Below are 25,185 nucleotides of genomic sequence, written 5' to 3'. Positions count from 1 at the left end.
GTGATCCCGTTATAAAATGACAACTCATGTCCATGGTTAGGAAACGTTAACCATCTTTGATCAACGAGCTAGTCAAGTAGAGGCTCACTAGGGACACATTGTTTGTCTATGTATTCACACATGTATTTAGGTTTCCGATCAATACAATTATAGCATGAATAATAAACCTTTATCATGAATTAAGAAATATAATAATAACTATTTTATTATTGCCTCTAGGGCATATTTCCATCAGTCTCCCACTTGCACTAGAGTCAATAATCTAGTTCACATCGCCATGTGAATAACACCCATAGTTCACATATCGCCATGTGACCAACACCCAAAGAGTATACTAGAGTCAATAATCTAGTTCATATCATCATGTGATTAACACCCAAAGAGTACTAAGGTGTGATCATGTTTTGCTTGTGAGAGAAGTTTAGTCAATGGGTCTTTCATATTCAGATCCGTGTGTATTTTGCAAATTTCTATGTCTACAATGCTCTGCATGGAGCTACTTTAGCTAATTGCTCCCACTTTCAATATGTATCCAGATTGAGACTCATAGTCATCTGAATCGGTGTCAAAGCTTGCATCAACGTAACCCTTTATGATGAACTCTTTATTACCTCCATAACTGAGAAATATTTCCTTAGTCCTCTAAGGATAATTTTGACCGCTGTCTAGTGATCTACTCCTGGATCACTTTTGTACCTCCTTCCAAACTCATAGCAAGGTACACAATAGGTCTGGTACACAGCATGTCATACTTTATAGAACCTATGGTTTTGGCAAAGGGAATAACTTTCATTTTCTCTCTATCTTATGCCGTGGTCGGGTTTTTGAGTCTTACTCAACTTCACACCTTTCAACACAGGTTAGAACTCCTTTAACTGATCGATTTTGAATTCCTTCAAAAACTTGTCAAGGTATGTACTCATTGAAAATCTTATCAAGCGTCTTGATCTATCTCTATAGATCTTGATGCCAAATATGTAAGCAACTCAGGTTAGAACTCCTTCTTTAACTAATCCATTTTGAACTCCTTCAAAAACTTGTCAAGGTATGTACTCATTGAAAATCTTATCAAGCATTTTGATCTATCTCTATAGACCTTGATGCCTAATATGTAAGCAGTTTCACCGAGGTCTTTCATTGAAAAATTCTTATTCAAGTATCCTTTTGTGCTGTCCAGAAATTTTATATCATTTCCAATCAATAATATGTCATCCGCATATAATATTAGAAATGCTACAGAGCTTCCACTCACTTTCTTGTAAATACAGGCTTCACTGAAAGTCTGTATAAAACCATATGCTTTGATCACCTCATCAAAGCATATATTCCAACTCCGAGATGCTTGCACCAGTCCATAGATGGATCATTGGAGCTTGCACACTTTGTTAGCACCTTGGATCGACAAAACCTTCTGGTTGCATCATATACAACTCTTCTTTAAGAAATCCATTAAGGAATGCAGTTTTGACGTCCATTTGCCAAGTTTCATAATTATAAAATGCGGCAATTGCTAACATGATTCAGACTAACTCAAGCATCGCTACGGGTGAGAAGGTCTCATCGTAGTCAAACCCTTGAACTTGTGGAAAAGCTTTCATGACAAGTTGAGCTTTGTAGATGGTGACATTACCATCGGCATCTGTCTTCTTCTTGAACATCCATTTATTCTGAATGGCTTGCCGATCATCGGGCAAGTCCATAAAAGTCCAGACTTTGTTCTCATACATGGATCCTATCTCATATTTCATGGCTTCAAGCCATTTATTGGAATCTGGGCTCATCATAGCTTCTTCATAGTTCGTAGGTTTGCCATGGTCTAGTAACATGACTTCCAGGATAGGATTACCATACCACTCTGGTGCAGAACGTGCTCTATTTGACCTACGAGGTCCAATAGTAACTTGATCCGAAGTTTCATGATCATCATCATTAGCTTCCACTCTAGTTGGTGTAGGCATCACGGGAACGGATTTCTCTAATGTGCTACTTTCAAATTGAGCGAAGGTACAATTAGCTCATCAAGTTCTACTTTCCTCACACTCACTTCTTTCGAGAGAAAGTCCTTATCTAGAAAGGACCCATTCTTAGCAACAAAGATCTTGCCTTCAGATCTATGGTAGAATGTGTACCCAATTGTTTCCTTAGGGTATCCTATGAAGACACACTTCTCCGATTTAGATTCGAGCTTATCAGGCTGAAGCCTTTTGACATAAGTGTCGCATCCACAAACTTTAAGAAACGACAGCTTAGGTTTCTTGCCAAACCACAGTTCATACGGTGTCGTCTCAAAGGATTTAGATGGTGCCCTATTTAACGTGAATGCAACTGTCTCTAATGCATATCCCCAAAACGATAGTGGCAAATCAGTAAGAGACATCATAGATCACACCATAACTAATAAAGCACGGTTACCACGTTCAGACACACCATTACACTATGGTGTTCCAGGTGGCGTGAGTTGTGAAACTATTCCACATTGTTTTAAATGAAGGCCAAACTCGTAACTCAAATATTTGCCTCCGCGATCAGATCGTAGAAACTTTATTTTGTTGTTATGATGATTCTTCACTTCACCCTGAAGTTCTTTGAACTTTTCAAATATTTCAGACTTGTGTTTCATTAAGTAGATATACACATATCTGCTCAAATCATCTGTGAAGGTCAGAAAATAATGATACCCGCCGTGTGGTTCAACACTCATCGGACCGCATACATTGGTATGTATTATTTCCAATAAGTCATTAGCTCACTCCATTGTTCCAGAGAACGGAGTTTTAGTCATCTTGCCCATGAGGCATGGTTCGCAAGTATCAAATGATTCAAAATCCAGTGATTCCAAAAGTCCATCTGCATGGAGTTTCTTCATGCGCTTAACACCAATATGACCTAAATGGTAGTGCCACAAATATGTTGCACTATTATTATCAACTTTGTATCTTTTGGCATCAATATTATGAATATATGTATCACTACAATCGAGATTCAACAATCCATTTACATTGGGTGTATGACCATAGAAGGTTTTATTCATGTACATAGAACAACAATTATTCTCCGACTTAAATGAATAACCGTATTGCAATAAACATGATCAAATGATATTCATGCTCAACGCAAACACCAAATAACATTTATTTAGGTTCAACACCAATCCCGAAGGTAGAGGGAGTGTGTGATGGTGATCGTATCAACCTTGGAATCATTTCCAACACACATCGTCACCTCGCCCTTAACTAGTCTATGTTTATTATGCAACTCCTGTTTCGAGTTACTAATCTTAGCAACTGAACCAGTATCAAATTCCCAGGGCTACTACGAATACTAGTAAGGTACACATGAATAACATGTATATCAAATATACCTTTGTTCACTTTGCCATCCTTCTTATCCGCCAAGTATTTGGGGCAGTTATGCTTCCAATGACCATTCCCTTTGTAGTAGAAGAATTCAGTTTCAGGCTTGGGTCCAGCTTTGGGTTTCTTCCCGGGAGTGGCAACTTGCTTGCCATTCTTCCTGAAGTTCCCTTTCTTTCCCTTGCCCTTTTTCTTGAAACTAGTGGTCTTGTTAACCATCAACACTTGATGCTCATTCTTGATTTCTACCTTCGCCGATTTCAGCATCGCGAAGAGCTTGGGAATCATTTTTTTCATCCCTTGCATAATATAGTTCATCACGAAGTTCTAGTAGCTTGGTGATAGTGACTAGAGAACTCTGTCAATCACTATCTTATCAGGAAGATTAACTCCCACTTGATTCAAGCGATTGTAGTACCCAAACATTTTGAGTTCATGCTCACTGGCTGAGCTATTCTCCTCTATCTTGTAGGAAAAGTACTTGTCAGAGGTCTCATACCTCTCGACACGGGCATGAATCTGAAATACCAATTTTCAGCTCTTGGAACATCTCATATGTTCCGTGGCGTTCAAAAAGTTTTTGAATTCCCGGTTCTAAGACGTAAAGCATGGCGCACTAAACTATCCAGTAGTCATCATATCGAGCTTGCAAAAACATTCATAACGTCTGCATCTCCTCCTGCAACAGGTCAAAATTATTCTGTGCAGCAATGAGGATAATCCTCAGATCACGGACCCAGTCCGCATCATTGCTACTATCATCTTTCAATTTAGTTTTCTCTAGGAACATATCAAAAATATATAGGAGTTATATCACGAGCTATTGATCTACAACATAGATATGCAAAACTATCAATACTAAGTTCAATTAATCAAATTACTAATGAACTCCACTTAAATAAACATCCCTCAAGTTTATCTAAATCAACTATCCCATGTCCGATCATCACGTGAGATGGGGTAGTCATCATTGGTGAACATCTCTATGTTGATCATATCTACTATATGAGTCATGTTCGACCTTTCAGTCTCTAGTGTTCCGAGACCATGTCTGTACATGCTAGGCTCGTCAAGTTTAATCCAAGTACTCCGTATGTGCAAAACTATCTTGCACCCATTGTATATGAACGTAGAGTCTATCACACCCGATCATCCACGGGTACACGTCGGTGCTATACAAACGGTTTTTAACCTCTTTCCGCGACGGTGTTCGGAACCATCGCCAAGTAAGTGACTATGATAGGGGGGTCCTTTCGACACGACCGAGAAACCATCGGGGATATGCCCTCCCGGCACACACACTCGGCAAAATGAGGTCGTGTGCAACCGACTGATACGTCTCCAATGCATATATAATTTTTTATTGTTCCATGCTATTATATTATCATTCTTGGATGTTTTATAATCATTTTATATCATTTTTTGGTACTAACCTATTGACAGAGTGCCAAGTGCCATTTGTTGTTTTTTGCTTGTTTTTTACATCGCAAGAAATCAATACCAAACGGAGTCCAAACGCAGTGAAACTTTTTGTGGAATTTTTATGGACCAGAAGACACCCAATGGGCCGAAGAAGCACCTAGGGGTGCCCCGAGGGGGGCACAACCCACCAGGGCGCGCCTGGGCCCCCTGGCGTGCCCAGGTGGGTTGTGCCCACCTTGGTGGCCTCCCGCATCGCCTCTTTGCTCTATAAATACCCCAATATTCCAGAAACCCCAAGGGAGTTGATGAAAATCAATTCCAGCTGCCGCAAGTTCCAGAAACACCAGATCCAATCTAGACACCATCATGGAGGGGTTCATCATCCTCATTGGTGCCTCTCCGATGATGTGTGAGTAGTCTTTTGTAGACCTTCGGGTCCGTAGTAAGTAGTTAGATGGCTTCCTCTCTCTCGTTTGATTCTCAATACAGTGGTCTCTTGGAGATCCATACGATGTAACTCTTTTTTGCGGTGTGTTTGTTTGGGATCCGATGAACTTTGAGTTTATGATCAGATCTATGTTTTTATCCATGAAATTTATTTGAGTCTTTTGATCTCTTATATGCATAATTGTTTATAGCCTCATATTTCTTCTCCGGTATTTGGGTTTTGTTTGGCCAACTTGATCTATTTATCGTGCAATGGGAAGAGGTGCTTTGTGATGGGTTCGATCTCACGGTACTTGATCCTAGTGACAGAACGGGGAACCGACATGTATGTATCGTTGCTATTAAGAATAACAAGATGGGGTATATTTCTACATAAATAGATCTTGTCTACATCATGTCATTGTTCTTATTGCATTACTCCGTTTCTTCATGAACTTAATACACTAGATGCATGCTGGATAGCGGTCGATGTGTGGAGTAATAGTAGTAGATGCAGGCAGGAGTCGGTCTACTAATCTTGAACGTGATGCCTATATAATGATCATTGCCTGGATATCTTATTTGAAGTTCTATCAATTGCCCAACAGTAATTTGTTTACCTACCGTTTGCTATTTTTCTCGAGAGAAGCCACTAGTGAAACCTACGGCCCCCGGGTCTCTTCTTTATTATATTTGCCTTTGCAATCTATTTTTATTTCCTTTTATTTTCAGATATATTAATCCAAAAACCCAAAAATATCTAGCTGAATTATATTTGCTTTTACTTGGATTTATCAATCTACAACAATTTTTATCCCGTCTACTTGCCAATTTCTAGCACCGTTACCAGAACGGGATTGACAACCCCTTTAATACGTCGGGTTGCGAGTATTTGTTATTTGTGTGTAGTTGATGTTCACGTAGTGTTGCATGGTTCTCCTACTGGTTCGATAACCTCGGTCTCATCACTGAGGGAAATACCTACCGTCGCTGTGCTGCATCATCCATTCCTCTTTGGGGAAATACCAACGTAGTTCAAGCCACTATCAAAAGGAATTTCTGGCGCCGTTGCCGAGGAGACATCATCAACATCTACCAGGTTCCTAATCACAAATCTCATCTCCTTGCAGTTTACATTATTTTCCATTTGCCTCTCATTTTCCTCTCTCCCACTTCACAAATTTTTTGCCGTTTTGTTCGCCCTCTTTTCCGTTCGTCGTTTTCTCGTCAGATCTATCTTTTTGTTTGCAATCATGAGTGACTTTGGTATGGCACAAATAGATGATGGCCTAACTCCTAAAATTGGACGATCTGGCAATTTGGATGCTAAAACTTTTATTTTGGGGCAAGTGAGTGTTTTAGGAAAAGAACGCATCCAAGAATTTTCCAATTGTGTTCGAAATTTAAGTCTTGAAGATGCTCCTATTCTTAAGAGGACTAAATCTTATGCGGAAGCTATTTCAGCACTAGTTCTCAAACTTGAAAATAAATTTATCCGTACCCATCCTACCTTGTAGAGATTTTTTTGAGCCACCTCTTATAAAGAATTCTAAAGCTAAAAAGTTGGCCACCATTTTTCTTATGAGTGAATTTGATTACATAGTACGGACATCAGGGGAAGTTTTTTATTTCTATGGTATGAATCGTGAAAAACCGGTGATAGATGAAATTCTTTATAATAGTGATTATGTGCTAAGACATTTGCTTGGGGACAATCAAATCTTTGATGAGAATCTTAAAAAGGAAATACCTATTTTAGACATAATCCAACAAGTTTTCAATGATGTTAATCAACACTATTTTGGATTGTTGCCGGAAATAAAAAAGGATATGATGATAAGAAACTTGGTAGTGCTAAGGTCTGTATAGATAAGATGTTCTATGTCATCTTTACAAAACCCCAGGACACCTCTAAGGAAAATAGAAATAATGATGACAATAGTTGATCCTTTGCATTATGCCTAGCTAGGGGCATAAATCAATAGCGCTTGTTGGGAGGCAACCCAATGAATAAAATTTATTTTTGTCTTTTTCTTTCTGTACTTGAGTGTTTGCACAATTATGCTACTGTTATGATTGTGTTTTTTGTGTTTTAATTAGTGTTTATGCCAAGTAGAGCCTTTAGGATCATGTTGGTGATAGTTGATTTGATCTTGCTGAAAAATAGAAACGTGTTTGATCCCCGCTGAACGTTTATACGTACAGTAGTGCTAAAAAATACAATTATACAGGCAAAATCGTTTCCGGTCGTAAGTACATCGCACACAGTCAGTCCCCGCTAAACGTTTTTGTTTTCCGTGCAAAAAAAGTTTTTGTTCATATGTACATTCCACATAGTCAATCCAAGGAATATGTTTCCATTAGTATGTACATCGCACGCGTTTTTCTATGACCAAACGTTTGCGATGCACACAACATCACAAACAGTCCATAATTTTGAAGCGTGTGTGATAAGGTGACTATCGCAAACATTTAATAAGAAAGAACTGTGTGCGATGTTGTTGTTAATCGCACACGTTTTTTCTTGCCTGGTCGTGTGTGTAGTGGAGATTGATCGCACACGTAGTGGATCCTAGAAACATGTCTGATCTCCACTTCTATTGCAGACGTTTCGCTTTCGCAAACCGTGTGCAGTGCAATCCCTAATTAATCCCTAATTTCATAATCACATGTTTTTAATTTGAAAGTAGGCAATCACTTATTTCATATCCAACCATGTTTATTGCAAATATAGGTTCAACCACGAATGCATAATTTGATGCACAGGTACATATACTGAAGAACTACAGAAGGACCAAGTAAAGAATGATGAACCATAGTTGTACTAAAGACTGTAAAGAGAGAGGCGAATGCCATTCTGGTTGCTGGAGAAGGTGAAGCGGAATGGCCATATTGTGCCCTCCTCCATGCGTAATGCGCGCATGACTCTAGGCCAACCCCTTGTGATGGATGCCCGTCCATTCTTCACTGTCTTCATTACGACTTCTCGATGCTCATTGTTGTCTGGATGAAATAGTTTAACCTTCATTGCGTGTCAACCAATCATGTAATTTGCGAGGTAATCTTGAGTGAACTGCTTCAGGAACCATTGTGAACGAAAAAGATCCAGACATTGTTATCTAACAACTCATTATGGGTAGTAAAAAGAGAAAGTTGCAGAGTTTGTAGTTACCATCATACAACTCACGGTTGTGTTGGATAGAGCATAAACAAATAATTTGCTTGCCACCATTCATATCTTTTTGCTAATAATCCTTATTAGTTTCCTCACTTGATTCTTGTTCATTAATATCTCGTTGCTCCATACGCAAAAAGGGTCGATGCGTGGATCCTTGCAAAGGGCATATGTACATACAAGCAACAAGTCAATATTAGAAGCTAACAAGTGTCTAGGCCTGGATCTATATGCACTACATTATGGAACGACGGGGGGAGTACAAGCTGAGGGATGAAGCTAACCTTGGCAAAATGGTGGCCACTCTCGTTGTTGTCCTGCGTAAGTAGTGGAAAGGCATGATAAGTACAACAACCTTAACATCAAACAAATATAGCAAAGGTAAACAACATCATCTCCAAATGATAGCTTGAATGTGTTGGTTTCAGCATGCTGTTAAAGCAGATATAAAATGGAAGGCAATGTTACCGACAGCAGGCTTAACAGCCATCAAATATTGGAATTCAAACTGATATTGTTGAAAATGAATAGAACGTAGGTAATGCTTAAACATCACACTAGATAAATGTGTAAAACTGAAATAAAGGGCATGTGTTAACTACACCAGGCATAACTGGAACCAAATATAGCCGTTCAAACTAGTATTGATGCAGTCGAGTAGCACAGTTTTGACTTGCACATAATGAACAACACATTGTGAATGACTGAAATAAACAAGGTATATATGATCAGTATAACAACCAAATATAGCCATTGAAAACTGGACAGAGTCTCACTTCAACCAACCTAACAAGCAAATACAGATAAACAGGGCATATGCTTGAAAACTGGACAAATCGTCACTGCAACCAACCTAACAAGCAAATACAGATAAACAAGGCATCTGCTTGAAAACTGGACAAAAGCTAAAAAAAGCAACCTAGCAACCAAATACAGATAAACAAGGCATCTGCTTGATAACTGGACAAATGCTCACTGCAACCAAACTAAGAACCAAATACATATAAACAAGGCATCTGCTTAATAACTGAAAAATGCTCATTGCAACCAACCTAACAACCAAATATAGATAAACAAGGCATCTACTCTGAAGTGGATAATTCATACTTAAACATCACATAGCCCTATTGAACAATACATTTTTGCATAACTGAAATAATTAAACATGGCACAGTTAAAGCACCACACGGCAAATGCTACAACGACAAAGGGTCTGGGTTGGCAAGCTAGAAAAGGTAAGATTTGCTGATAGGATGTTGCCTCACATTTCATGGATGGGATCCTTCCAGTCGGAAGAGCACAGACCCATGGTGCGCTCTCTGATGTCACAGATGGGCTGTTTCACCTTGGAAGAACCTTGTGGGTGCCCTCCTCATGGCCGTGGTCGATGAGATCTGACTTGGCAATTGAGGATCCCAAGCCACCACCGTAGAACGTGTCCTTCAGAAATGACAAAATGGGCTCGATAGCGTATAAGGATCACAAATCCTTGACCGCTTGACGGAGGATATCAGCGGCAGGGCCGTCGAAGAGATCAGCGGCGGTTGAACTAAAGGGGTTGGGGATGGACCACTTAACCTGTAACATGGCCTGCGTGAAGCCATCGCCGTCGACGAACTTGATGTCATAGCCAGCTTTCCCGAGATACAGTAATACGCTAGCCCGCTAACATGAAGCCTTCAGCATGGCAACGTGTAACGCCCTGGATGTAACATTCCATAATTGTAACTCCAACTCTTGCCATTTCCGGCTATGTGATATGTTTTTTCCTTCGTGGTTGGGTTTTTGTATTCATTTTGCATTTTGTTCATGTCATGCATTTCATCTCGTGTCATCATGTGCATCTCATTTGCATTCGTGTTCGTCTCATGCATCCAGTCATTCTCCCCGTTATCCGTTTCAGAATCCGACACTCCCACATGCACCCCTCAGATCTTGTTTCGTGAGCGGGAGAAAAACATTCTACGAATATGCCAGGATTTGTCAAGTGGCCTTGGTACATCACCGGTAGGCCGCCTGCCAAATTTCGTTCCATTTGGAGGTCGTTTGATGCCCCAATGGTTAACCGGGTAACCGCAAAAACCCCTCTCTCTTTGTAGCCCAGCACCCCGCCACAACGTCTCACTAGCCCATCTAAACTGCATCCATGCTCTCCGTCGTTGGATCACGATCATGTGGGCGAAAACCGCTCCCCATTTGGACTCTCCTAGCTCCCCTACCTATAAATATGCCCCCCCATCCAAATCCGGGTCCAAACCCTAGCTCCCCCTCTCCCGCCACCGCCGGACACGTCTGCTCCGGCCGGACGCATCCGCCACCGCACCCCAACGAATCGCAGGCCGCCACCTGTCCTCACCGCAACCGCCCACCGCCGCAGCCCGCGGGGCCCGCGCGCCGCCCGCGCCCGATCGCCGGAACCTCGCCGGCCGCCGCCGCCTGTTCGCCCGTGCCCCGCCGCCGATCTGCTCCCGCGCCGGCGCCACCGCTCCGCTGCCCGACGCCGCCGCCTCGCCGGTGCCGCAGAGGATCCGCCCCCACCTCATCGGCGACCTCTCTCCCGTGAGCTCCAGTCACCTCCTCTCCAACTCCGGCGAGATCCGCCGCTGCATCGTATTTCGTGCTAGGTCAAACCCTAGATCCGGGGGTAAAATATCTTCCAAGTCACAAAATTTCCATATCATGTGACCATGTTTGACATGCCATATCTCCATGCATATTGCTTCGATTTGCGCATATGATATACCAAAATGTTTGTATCGTGATGCTCTTCATTCTAGAGTCATTTTAATGCATGTTACTATCTATATTGATGCCTTAATCTTCATTACAAAAGTGCTCTATGATGTTGTCTGTTGGACTTCATCATAACTTGCTGATTTGTCATTTTCATTGCAGTTTGTGTGTGCATCCTTTGAGCATCATGTCTACATGTTTTAGGAGCACATTCATGCCATCTTTACAGTGGTGCAAGCCTTGTATTTTTATGATATCTATGGTGACTAGCATAATCATGCAAAGTAGGCCACATGATGTTGCTGATTTCAGACACTTAGTATTTTTGCTAAGTCTTTTCCTGTGCAATATATTGCTATGTTGACGTGTTGCCACAAGTAGATCCATGCATATTTTGATGAAGTTCAATAAGAGTGTTTTGAAGATATGGTTGTGCTCTATCCATTCATGCCTCTGGTTGTAATTACAGAGTAGTGTAGCTTGTCATTACCATGCTCTACTTTTGCTAAATATTGTTGATGGCAGATAGTTAACATGAAGTTCATTCTTGCCATGTGTTTTGTTAGTGATCCTTGCACCCTACGAACTTGCTCTTGCCATGTTTAGCTTCATAAATGTGTCTTCTTACTGTTGGTTACCTTGTGATGCCATGAAATGCTTTGTGGTGAGTGGCATGAGCTTGCAAACTTGCTATCATGAATCTGTTTCTACCATGCTATGTTTTTCTTCTAAGTCTGAAACTGTTCATAAAACTTGCCATGTTTGCATTGATGCCACCATCTTTTCTGTGCATCTTCGGCTAAAGTTCAGTAAGGGAGTTTTGTTCATTGCCTTTAGTACTAGCATGCCATGCCTTTCTTTGCCATGATATGTTCATGTAGCATGTTGTTTTGTAGCTCTAAACATTGCTACCTGATGTTGTTTATGCCATGTTTAGTATTTTCACCAAGTTTGCTAAACTGTTGTCATTTGCATTTTTGCCATGCTGTTTTAGGCTTGTTCTAGTGAGTTCTAGCAGGAGCTTAGTGTTCATGATTTGTAGAGCTTCATCTGTACTTCACTGCCATGTGCTTTGTTGCTATGTTGGAGTGTTGTAGCATAGTTTCATGATGCATCTTAAGTGGTATGATGTTGTTAAGCGCAATTTCACATCGTTCTTGTTTTGCTCGTCATTTGCAAATCGTGCATCCGTTTCCGGTGATCCCTATATAGATTTCGACCGAAATCACTCCATATTTCCAGTAGCATGCTTGGTTTGCCAAGCCAATGCCAATATGACCCTTTTCCTTCTGGAGTATCCATATGCATTGCACATCATATCTCACATTCCATGCCATGACTTGCATCATGTTGCTTGTGCATTGCACCGTGATTCATTGTTGTTCTGTTGCTTGTGTTGTTGCTTTGGGTAGAGCCAGGAGACGAGTTCTTGAACGAGGATCCTATTGGGTATGTTTACGAGGAGCAAGCTTTCGACAACCCTGAGAACCTTGCAGGCAAGATGATCATTACCCCCGATATCACTTCTATATTTGCTTGCTAGTTGTTCGTTCTATCGCTATGTCGCGCTACCTACCACTTGTTTGTCATGCCTCCCATATTGCCATGTCAAGCCTCTAACCCACCTACCTAGCAAACCGTTGTTTGTCTATGTTGCTGATAACCCACAAGTATAGGGGATCTATCGTAGTCCTTTCGATAAGTAAGAGTGTCGAACCCAACGTGGAGCAGCAGGAAATGATAAGCGGTTTTCAGCAAGGTATTCTCTGCAAGCACTGAAATAATAGGTAACAGATAGTTTTGTGATAAGATAATTTGTAACGAGCAACAAGCAACAAAAGTAAATAAAGTGCAGCAAGGTGGCCCAATCCTTTTTGTAGCAAAGGACAAGCCTGGACAAACTCTTATATGATGTAAAGCGCTCCCGAGGACACATAGGAATATCGTCAAGCTAGGTTTCATCACGTTCATATGATTCGCGTTCGGTACTTTGATAATTTGGTATGTGGGTGGACCGGTGCTTGGGTGCTGCCCTTACTTGGACAAGCATCCTAGTTATGATTAACCTCTATTGCAAGCATCCACAACTAAAACAATAGTATTAAGGTAAACCTAACCATAGCATGAAACATATGGATCCAAATCAGCCCCTTACGAAGCAACGCATAAACTAGGGTTTAAGCTTCTGCCACTCTAGCAACCCATCATCTACTTATTACTTCCCAATGCCTTCCTCTAGGCCCAAATAATGGTGAAGTGTTATGTAGTCTACGTTCACATAACACCACTAGAGGAGAGACAACATACATCTCATCAAAATATCGAACGAATACCAAATTCACATGACTACTAATAGCAAGACTTCTCCCATGTCCTCAGGAACAAACGTAACTACTCACAAAACATATTCATGTTCATAATCAGAAGGGTATTAATATGCATATAGGATCTGAACATATGATCTTCCACGAAATAAACCAACTAGCATCAACTACAAGAAGTAATTAACACTACTAGCAACCCACAGGTACCAATCCCGGACTTGGAGACAAGAATTGGATACAAGAGATGAACTAGGGTTTTGAGAGGAGATGGTGCTAGTGAAGATGTTGATGGAGATTGGCCTCTCCCGATGAGAGGAGCGTTGGTGATGACGATGGCGATGATTTCCCCCTCCCGGAGGGAAGTTTCCCCGGACGAACAGCTCCGCCAGAGCCCTAGATTGGTTCCGCCAAGGTTCCACCTCGTGGCGGCGGAGTCTCGTCCGGAAAGATGGCTTATGATTTTTTTCCTCATCGAAAGACTCCATATAGCAGAAGATGACCATCGGAGGGCCACCAGGGGGCCCACGAGGTAGGGGGGCGCGCCTAGGGGGTAGGGCGCGCCCCCACCGTCGTGGGCAGGGTGTGGCCCCCCTGGTGAACTTCTTGCGCTCATTATTTTTTATATATTTTGAAAACGTCTTCTGTGAAGTTTCAGGACTTTTGGAGCTGTGCAGAATAGGTCTCTAATATTTGCTCCTTTTCCAGCCCAGAATCCCAGCTGACGGCATTCTCCCTCTTTATGTAAACCTTGTAAAATAAGAGAGAATAGGCATAAGTATTGTGACATAATGTGTAATAACAGCCCATAATGCAATAAATATCGATATAAAAGCATGATGCAAAATGGACGTATCAACTCCCCCAAGCTTAGACCTCGCTTGTCCTGAAGCAAAAGCCGAAATCGAAAAATATGTCCACATGTTTAGAGATAGAGGTGTCGATAAAAATAAAATACGGACATGAGGGCATCATGATCATTCTTAGAACAACAACTTATATAATTATTGTCATATGATCTCTCATGCTAGAGTAATAATTCAATCCAATTTCAAGTATGAATCATAAACTTCATTGACAACTAACAAAGTACAATCTCAGTCATTGGAGCAATTGCAATTTATCATAACATAGGAAAGAGTCAACATAAGAGCTTTTCAACAAGTCCACATACTCAACTATCATATAGTCTTTCACAATTGTTAACACTCACACAATACTTATGGGTATGGAGTTTTTAATCGGACACAGAGAAAGATAGGGGCTTATAGTTTTGCCTCCCAACGTTTTACCTCAAGGGTAATGTCAACAATAATTGTTCATGAAAACTCATATCCAATTAGCCATATATACCAGGATCTTTCCAACATGTTGTGCTTGCCAAAAGATAAAATGTAAAAAGGAAGGGTGAAGATCACCATGACTCTTATGCAAGGTAGGAAATAAAATTAAAAGATAGGCCCTTCGCAGAGGGAAGCAGAGGTTGTCATGCACTTTTATTGTTGGATGCACAAAATCTTAATGCGAAAGAACGCCACTTTATATTGCCACTTGGGATATGGACCTTTATTATGCAGTCCGTCGCTTTTATTTTTTCCATATGACACGATCGTATAAAGTTTATTTTCTCCCACACTAATAAGTCATACATATTTAGAGAGCAATTTTTATTTGCTTGCACCGATAACAACTTACTTGAAGGATCTTATTCAATCCATAGGTAGGTATGGTGGACTCTCATGGCAAAACTGGTTTAAGGGTGTTTGGAAGCACAAGTAGTATCTCTACTTGGTGCAATGAATTTGGCTAGCATGAGGGGGAAAGGCAAGCTCAATCATGTTGGATGATCCAAGACAATATAATTTATCTCAGATGTAAGAAAACATAACCCATTACGTTGTCTTCCTTGTCCAATGTCAACTCTTTAGCATGTCATATTTTAATGAGTGCTCACAATCATAAAAGATGTCTAAGATAGTATATTTATATGTGAAGACCTCTCTTTCTTTATTACTTCGTATTAATTGCAACGATGACCAAAACTATGTTTGTCAACTCTCAACAACTTTTATTCATCATACTCTTTCTATGTGAGCTCATTACTCTCCATAAGATCCATATGATCTCTTTTATTCTTTTCATTCTTTCTCTTTTATTCTATTCCCTCATGGTCATGGCAAAATAATCAAGCCCTTGACTCAGCACTAATCTTTATTATATATAGCTCACTGACTCGATTACATAAAAGGATCATAAAGCAAAACTCACAACTAGATCATACTAAAAGCTTTTATTCTACTAGATCAAGATATTAGCAAAAGGATCGAACTAAGAAAACGGTAAAGATAAAAGTGATGGTGATACGATACCAGCGCACTCCCCCAAGCTTGGCAGTTGCCAAGGGGAGTGCCCATACCCATGTGATTATATCTCTCTTTTCGGGGATGGTGATGTGATATTCTTGGCGATGATGCCCCTCAGGATACGATTCTCCTCCTCAAGCTTATTGACTTGTTGCTTGAGGTCCATTATTTCCTTTTGAAGTTTTCCTATAACAGCCAAAGCTCCCTGCACCCAAGGGTGCTGCATAGCTGCGGGAGAACCAGTGACACTCTTTTTCATATTCTCATAAGAAAGAAATCTAACATTGGAAGGGATAACCGAGTTTGGAATAGCCGAGCTCTGCAGTTCCCCATGGTGAATCCAGCTCGGAAGCGAGAAGTGACTTATTGATCCTCCTCCATGGCATCTATTCTCTTCAAATCAGCCTCCATCTCTTCCTCCGTTGCTGGCCCAAAGTGGTCAACATTGTTGTTTATCATTGATCTCGATGCCGGATGAGACACCCGGCTCTCCCCGTCTGACTCTTGCGAAGACATCTTGCTCTAATCTGCAGCAGCAACAGCTCGAAACACAAACAGAGGATAATTGCGTGATATGGGAGTCAAAACCTTCGGGAGGTTATATAATGAATTTTTACCGACCAAAATACGTGTCGTGTAGGAAAATGGAGTCCGGAGAGCACACGAGGTGCCCACGAGGTAGGGGGCGTGCCCAGGGGGGTAGGGCGCGCCCTCCACCCTCGTGGAGCCCTCGTGTCCTTCCTGGACTGCTTCTTATTTTTCTATTTTTCTAAGTATTCCAGAACGGAAGAAAATTGCCATTTGAACTGTTTTGGAGTCGGTTTACTTACCGTACCACATACCTATTCCTTTTCGGAGTCTGAAATGTTCCGGAAAGTGTCCCTTATGTATTCCTCCGGGGTTACAGTTTTAATAACATTGGTTTCAACATTTATAGGGTTACCTGAGATATAGTATTTAATTCTTTGACCGTTCACCACCTTCGGATTTTTGCCTTCAAAGTTGTTTATTTTTATGGCACCGGAACGATAGACCTCCTCGATAACGTAAGGACCTTCCCATTTAGAGAGAAGTTTTCCTGCAAAAAATCTAAGACGAGAGTTGTATAGCAATACATAATCACCTACATTAAACTCACGCTTTTGTATCCTTTTGTCATGCCATCTTTTAACTTTTTCTTTAAATAATTTGGCATTTTCGTAGGCTTGGGTTCTCCATTCATCAAGTGAGCTAATATCAAATAACCTCTTCTCGCCAGCAAGTTTGAAATCATAATTGAGCTCTTTAATAGCCCAATAAGCTTTATGTTCTAGTTCGAGAGGTAAGTGACATGCTTTTCCATAGACCATTTTATACGGGGACATACCCATAGGAATTTTTATATGCAGTTCTATAGGCCCATAATGCATCATCAAGTTTCTTGGACCAATTATTTCTAGATCTATTAACAGTCTTTTGCAAAATTAATTTGAGTTCTCTATTACTCAATTCTACTTGACCACTAGACTGCGGGTGATAAGAAGATGCAATTCTATGATTGAGATCATATTTAGCAAGATTTTACGGAAAGCACCATGAATAAAATGTGAACCACCATCGGTCATTAAATATCTAGGGACTCCAAACCTTGGAAAAATAACTTCTTTAAGCATCTTAATAGAGGTGTTATGATCAGCACTACTAGTTGGAATAGCTTCTACCCACTTAGTAACGTAATCAACAGCAACAAAAATATGTGTATATCCATTAGAGGCAGGAAAAGGTCCCATATAATCAAAGCCCCAAACATCAAATGGTTCAATAACAAGTGAATAATTCATAGGCATTTCTTGACGTCTACTAATATGACCAATTATTTGACATTCATCACAAGACAAGACAAACTTACGGGCATCCTTGAAGAGAGTAGGCCAATAAAACCGGATTGCAATACCTTGTGTGCAGTTCTATCTCCAGCATGGTGTCCTTCATAAGCCTCGGAGTGACACTTGCGTAGGATCTGTTCCTGTTCATGCTTAGGTACACAACGTCTAATAACACCATCTACTCCTTCTTTATAAAGGTGTGGGTCATCCCAAAAGTAATGCCTCAAATCATAGAAGAACTTTTTCTTTTGCTGGTATGTGAAACTACGTGGTATAAATTTAGCAACAATATAATTAGCATAATCAGCATACCATGGAGCAGTGTGAGAAGCATTTATGACATTTAATTGTTCATCAGGAAAGCTATCATCAATAGGTAGTGGGTCATCAAGAACATTTTATAACCTAGACAAGTTGTCTGCAATGGGGTTCTCAGCTCCCTTTCTATCAATGATATGCAAATCAAATTCTTGTAGCAAGAGAACCCATCTAATAAGTCTAGGTTTAGCATATTTCTTTTCCATAAGATATTTAATAGCAGCATGATCCGTGTGAATAGTTACTTTAGAATCAACAATATAAGGTCTGAACTTATCACAAGCAAATACAATTGCTAAGAATTCTTTTTCAGTAGTAGCATAATTTCTTTGAGCACTGTCTAGAGTTTTACTAGCATATTGAATAACATTTAATTTCTTATCAACTCTTTTCCCTAGAACAACACCTATAGCATAATCACTAGCATCACACATAATTTCAAAAGGTAAATTCCAATCAGGTGGCTGAACAATAGGTGCAGAGATCAATGCTTTCTTAAGTATTTCAAATGCTTCTACACAATCATCATCAAAAACAAATGGTATATCTTTTTGTAATAAATTAGTCAAAGGCCGAGAAATTTTTGAGAAGTCCTTAATGAACCTCCTATAAAAACCGGCGTGACCAAGGAAACTTCTTATACCTTTGATGTCCTTGGGACATGGCATCTTTTCAATAGTATCAACCTTGGCTTTATCAACTTCAATACCTCTTTCAGAAACTTTATGCCCCAAGACAATACCTTCATTAACCATAAAGTGGCACTTTTCCCAATTCAAGACAAGATTAGTTTCTTCACATCTCTGCAAAACTCGATCAAGGTTGCTTAAGCAATCATCAAAAGAGGATCCATAGACAGAAAAATCGTCCATGAAAACCTCACAAATCTTTTCACAAAAGTCAGAGAATATAGCCATCATGCATCTTTGAAAGGTAGTAGGTGCATTACATAAACCAAAAGGCATACGTCTATAAGCAAAAGTACCAAGAGGGCAAGTAAAAGTAGTCTTTGATTGATCATTGGCTGACACATGTATTTGAGAGAAACCAGAATAACCATCTAGAAAGAAAAAATGTGTATGTTTGGATAATCTTTCTAGCATTTGATCGATAAAAGGTAAGGTGTAATGATCTTTTTAGTAGCTTTATTTAATTTGTGGAAATCAATTACCATCCTATATCCTGTAATATTTCTTTGCGGGATCAACTCATCTTTATCATTAGGAACGAAAGTAATACCTCCCTTCTTAGGGACACAATGGACAGGACTTACCCACTGACTATAAGCAACGGGATAAATTATACCTGCCTCAAGAAGCTTTAGTATTTCCTTTCTTACCACTTCCTTCATCTTAGGATTCAGCCGTTGTTGATGATCACGAACTGGTTTGGCATCTTCCTCTAAATTTATTTTGTGTTGACACAGAGTGGGACTAATGCCCTTAAGATCATCAAGAGTATATCCAATAGCAGCACGATGCTTCTTCACAGTTTTCAATAATCTCTCTTCTTCATGTTCTGAATGGTTAGCACTAATAATAACAGGATATGTATATTTTTCTCATCAAGATAAGCATATTTAATAGTATCAGGGAACGGTTTAAGCTCAAACACAGGGTCACCCTTAGGTGGAGGAGGATCCCCTAGGATTTCAATAAGAAAATTGTGTTTTAGGATGGGTTCCTGTTTAAAGAATACCTCATCTATTTCCCTTCTTTCATTCATAAACATATCATTTTCATGGTCTAGCAAATATTGTTCTAAAGGATCACTAGGAGGTACGTCAATAGAAGCAAGACCAATAATTTCATCTTTACTAGGCAATTCCTCTTCACGGTGTTGTCTACGAAATTTGGAGAACTTAAACTCATGAGACATATCACCTAAACCAATAGTAATAACATCCTTGTTGCAGTCTATCCTAGCATTAACAGTGTTTAAGAAGGGTCTACCAAATATAATGGGACAAAAGCTATCTTGTGGGGAACCAAGAACAAGGAAATCAGCAGGATATTTAGTTTTCCCACACAAGACTTCAACATCTCTAACAATTCCCATTGTTGAAATAGTATCTCTATTGGCAAGTTTAATTGTGACATCAATATCTTCTATCTCAGCAGGTGCAATATCATGCATAATTTCTTTGTATAAGTCGTAAGGTATTGCACTAGCACTAGCACCCATATCACATAAGCCATGATAACAATGATCTCCTATTTTAACAGAAATAACAGGCATGCCTACCACAGGTCTGTTTTTATCTTTGGCACAAGGTTTAGCAATTCTAGTAGTCTCATCAAGGAAATGAATAACATGCCTATCAATATTATCAGACAAGAGATATTTAACAATAGTAATATCAGGTTCAACTTTAATTTTCTCAGAAGGTGTATAAGTTTTAATATTGCTTTTATGAACCACAGTTGAAGCTTTAGCATGATCTTTTATCCTAACAGGAAAAGGTGGTTTCTCAGCATAAGCAGTAGGAACGATAGGATCATTATAAGTGATAGTCTTTTCTTCAACTTTAATAGGTGCAGCTACTTTTACTTCTATGGGAGGATGATATTTAAACCACTTCTCCCTAGGGAGATCAACATGAGTAGCAAAAGATACACAGAAAGAAGCTACTATCTCAGAGTCAAGTCCATATTTAGCGCTAAATTTACGGAAAACATCGGTATCCATAAAAGATTTAACACAATCAAACTTAGGTGTCATACCTGACTCCTTACCATTGTCGAGGTCCCAATCTTCAGAGTTGCGTTTAATTCTTTCCAATAAATCCCATTTGAATTCAATAGTCTTCGTCATAAAAGAGCCAGCACAAGAAGTATCGAGCATGGTGCGATTGTTATCAGAAAGCCGAGCATATAAATTTTGAATAATCATTTATCTTGAGAGCTCATGATTGGGGCATGAATATAACATTGATTTAAGCCTCCCCCAAGCTTGAGCGATGCTTTCTCCTTCGCGAGGCCAGAAATTATATATATAATTGCGACCACGATGAACAAGATGCATAGGATAAAACTTTTGATGAAATTCCAATTTCAATCGTTTGTAGTTCCATGACCCCGTATCATCACATAGCCTAGTCCATGTCGATGCATCCCCCTTCAAAGATAAAGGTAAGACCATCCTTTTAATAACGTCTCCAGGCACACCTGCAAGCTTAAATAATCCACAAACTTCATCCACATATATTAGGTGCTCATCGGGATTCTTTTTTCCATCTCCTGCAAAAGGATTAGCTAGCAGTTTTTCTAACATACCCGAAGGAATTTCGAAGCAGACATTTTCATTTACTGTAGGTTCAGTAGGTTGAGGAGCAACTCTTTGCTCTACTGGTCGGGGTGAAGATACCCCGAACAAGCCCCTCAGAGGATTACTTTCCATAGTAACAAGTGACAGTAAATTTCAGCACACTATATAAATTTTTCCTTACCAAATTCCACCTACCAAAGGCGCTTCCCTCCCCAGCAACGGTGCCAGAAAAGAGTCTTGATGACCCACAAGTATAGGGGATCTATCATAGTCCTTTCGATAAGTAAGAGGGTTGAACCCAACGAGGAGCAGCAGGAAATGATAAGCAGTTTTCAGTCAGGTATTCTCTGCAAGCACTGAAATAATAGGTAACAGATCGTTTTGTGATAAGATAATTTGTAACGAGCAACAAGTAACAAAAGTAAATAAAGTGCAGCAAGGTGGCCCAATCCTTTTTGTAGAAAAGGACAAGCCTGGACAAACTCTTATATGATGTAAAGCGCTCCCGAGGACACATAGGAATATCTACAAGCTAGGTTTCATCACGTTCATATGATTCGCGTTCGGTACTTTGATAACTTGGTATGTGGGTGGACCGGTGCTTGGGTGCTGCCCTTAATTGGACAAGCATCCTAGTTATGATTAACCTCTATTGCAAGCATCCACAACTAAAACAATAGTATTAAGGTAAACCTAACCATAGCATGAAACATATGGATCCAAATCAGCCCCTTACGAAGCAACGCATAAACTAGGGTTTAAGCTTCTGCCACTCTAGCAACCCATCATCTACTTATTACTTCCCAATGCCTTCCTCTAGGCCCAAATAATGGTGAAGTGTTATGTAGTCTATGTTCACATAACACCACTAGAGGAGAGACAACATACATCTCATCAAAATATCGAACGAATACCAAATTCACATGACTACTAATAGCAAGACTTCTCCCATGTCCTCAGGAACAAACATAACTACTCACAAAGCATATTCATGTTCATAATCAGAGGGGTATTAATATGCATATAGGATCTGAACATATGATCTTTCACCAAGTAAACCAACTGGCATCAACTACAAGGAGTAATTAACACTACTAGCAACCCACAGGTACCAATCCCGGACTTGGAGACAAGAATTGGATACAAGAGATGAACTAGGGTTTTGAGAGGAGATGGTGCTAATGAAGATGTTGATGGAGATTGGCCTCTCCCGATGAGAGGAGCGTTGGTGATGACGATGGCGATGATTTCCCCCTCCCGGAGGGAAGTTTCCCCGGACGAACAGCTCCGCCAGAGCCCTAGATTGGTTCCGCCAAGGTTCCACCTCGTGGCGGCGGAGTCTCGTCCGGAAAGATGGCTTATGATTTTTTTTCCTCATCGAAAGACTCCACATAGCAGAAGATGACCATCGGAGGGCCACCAGGGGGCCCACGATCATGTGGGTGAAAACCGCTCCCCATTTGGACTCTCCTAGCTCCCCTACCTATAAATATGCCCCCCCATCCAAATCCGGGTCCAAACCCTAGCTCCCCCTCTCCCGCCACCGCCGGACACGTCTGCTCTGGCCGGACGCGTCCGCCGCCGCACCCCAACGAATCGCAGGTCGCCACCTGTCCTCACCGCAACCGCCCACCACCGCAGCCCGCGGGGCCCGCGCGCCGCCCGCGGGGCCCGCGCGCCGCCCGCGCCCGCTTGCCGGAACCTCGCTGGCCGCCGCCGCCTGTTCGCCCGCGCCCCGCCGCCGATCTGCTCCCGCGCCGGCGCCACCGCTCCGCCGCCCGACGCCGCCGCCTTGCCGGTGCCGCATCGGATCCGCCCCCACCTCATCGGCGACCTCTCTCCCGCGAGCTCCAGTCACCTCCTCTCCAACTCCGGCGAGATCCGCCGCCGCATCGTATTCCGTGCTGGGTCAAACCCTAGATCCAGGGGTAAAATATCTTCCAAGTCACAAAATTTCCATATCATGTGACCATGTTTGACATGCCATATCTCCATGCATATTGCTTCGATTTGCGCATATGATATACCAAAATGTTTGTATCGTGATGCTCTTCATTCTAGAGTCATTTTAATGCATGTTACTATCTATATTGATGCCTTAATCTTCATTACAAAAGTGCTCTATGATGTTATCTGTTGGACTTCATCATAACTTGCTGATTTGTCATTTTCATTGCAGTTTGTGTGTGCATCCTTTGAGCATCATGTCTACATGTTTTAGGAGCACATTCATGCCATCTTTACAGTGGTGCAAGCCTTGTATTTTTATGATATCTATGGTGACTAGCATAATCATGCAAAGTAGGCCACATGATGTTGCTGATTTCAGACACTTAGTATTTTCTGCTAAGTCTTTTCCTGTCAATATATTGCTATGTTGACTGTTGCCACAAGTAGATCCATGCATATTTTGATGAAGTTCAATAAGAGTGTTTTGAAGATATGGTTGTGCTCTATCCATTCATGCCTCTGGTTGTAATTACAGAGTAGTGTAGCTTGTCATTACCATGCTCTACTTTTGCTAAATACTGTTGCTGGCAGAAGATGATGAAGTATTCTTGCCATGTGTTTTGTTAGTGATCCTTGCACCCTACGAACTTGCTCTTGCCAGTTTAGCTTCATAAGATATCGAGCGATGATGAAAACAACAAGAATGATTTATTCAACATTAGTGAAAAGAAATAGTGTTAGTTAGGTCGGAAGACATGTACAGGTCAATACTAACATCAGAAAAGTTCATGCCTCTGTTAATATTAAGTAGTGTAGCTTGTCATTACCATGCTCTACTTTTGCTAAATACTGTTGCTGGCAGATTGTTAACATGAAGTTCATTCTTGCCATGTGTTTTGTTAGTGATCCTTGCACCCTATGAACTTGCTCTTGCCATGTTTAGCTTCATAAATGTGTCTTCTTACTGTTGGTTACCTTGTGATGCCATGAAATGCTTTGTGGTGAGTGGCATGAGCTTGCAAACTTGCTATCATGAATCTGTTTCTACCATGCTATGTTTTTCTTCTAAGTCTGAAACTGTTCATAAAACTTGCCATGTTTGCATTGATGCCACCATCTTTTCTGTGCATCTTCGGCTAAAGTTCAGTAAGGGAGTTTTGTTCATTGCCTTTAGTACTAGCATGCCATGCCTTTCTTTGCCATGATATGTTCATGTAGCATGTTGTTTTGTAGCTCTAAACATTGCTACCTGATGTTGTTTATGCCATGTTTAGTATTTTCACCAAGTTTGCTAAACTGTTGTCATTTGCATTTTTGCCATGCTGTTTTAGGCTTGTTCTAGTGAGTTCTAGCAGGAGCTTAGTGTTCATGATTTGTAGAGCTTCATCTGTACTTCACTGTCATGTGCTTTGTTGCTATGTTGGAGTGTTGTAGCATAGTTTCATGATGCATCTTAAGTGGTATGATGTTGTTAAGCGCAATTTCACATCGTTCTTGTTTTGCTCGTCATTTGCAAATCGTGCATCCGTTTCCGGTGATCCCTATATAGATTTCGACCGAAATCACTCCATATTTCCAGTAGCATGCTTGGTTTTCCAAGCCAATGCCAATATGACCCTTTTTCCTTCTGGAGTATCCATATGCATTGCACATCATATCTCACATTCCATGCCATGACTTGCATCATGTTGCTTGTGCATTGCACCGTGATTCATTGTTGTTCTGTTGCTTGTGTTGTTGCTTTGGGTAGAGCCAGGAGACGAGTTCTTGAACGAGGATCCTATTGGGTATGTTTACGAGGAGCAAGCTTTCGACAACCCTGAGAACCTTGCAGGCAAGATGATCATTACCCCCGATATCACTTCTATATTTGCTTGCTAGTTGTTCGTTCTATCGCTATGTCGCGCTACCTACCACTTGTTTGTCATGCCTCCCATATTGCCATGTCAAGCCTCTAACCCACCTACCTAGCAAACCGTTGTTTGTCTATGT

The sequence above is a fragment of the Triticum urartu genome, chromosome 4 (assembly GCF_003073215.2).
Source record: "Triticum urartu cultivar G1812 chromosome 4, Tu2.1, whole genome shotgun sequence".
NCBI classification, from domain to species: domain Eukaryota; kingdom Viridiplantae; phylum Streptophyta; class Magnoliopsida; order Poales; family Poaceae; genus Triticum; species Triticum urartu.
Note: the sequence above shows the minus strand (reverse complement) of the source record.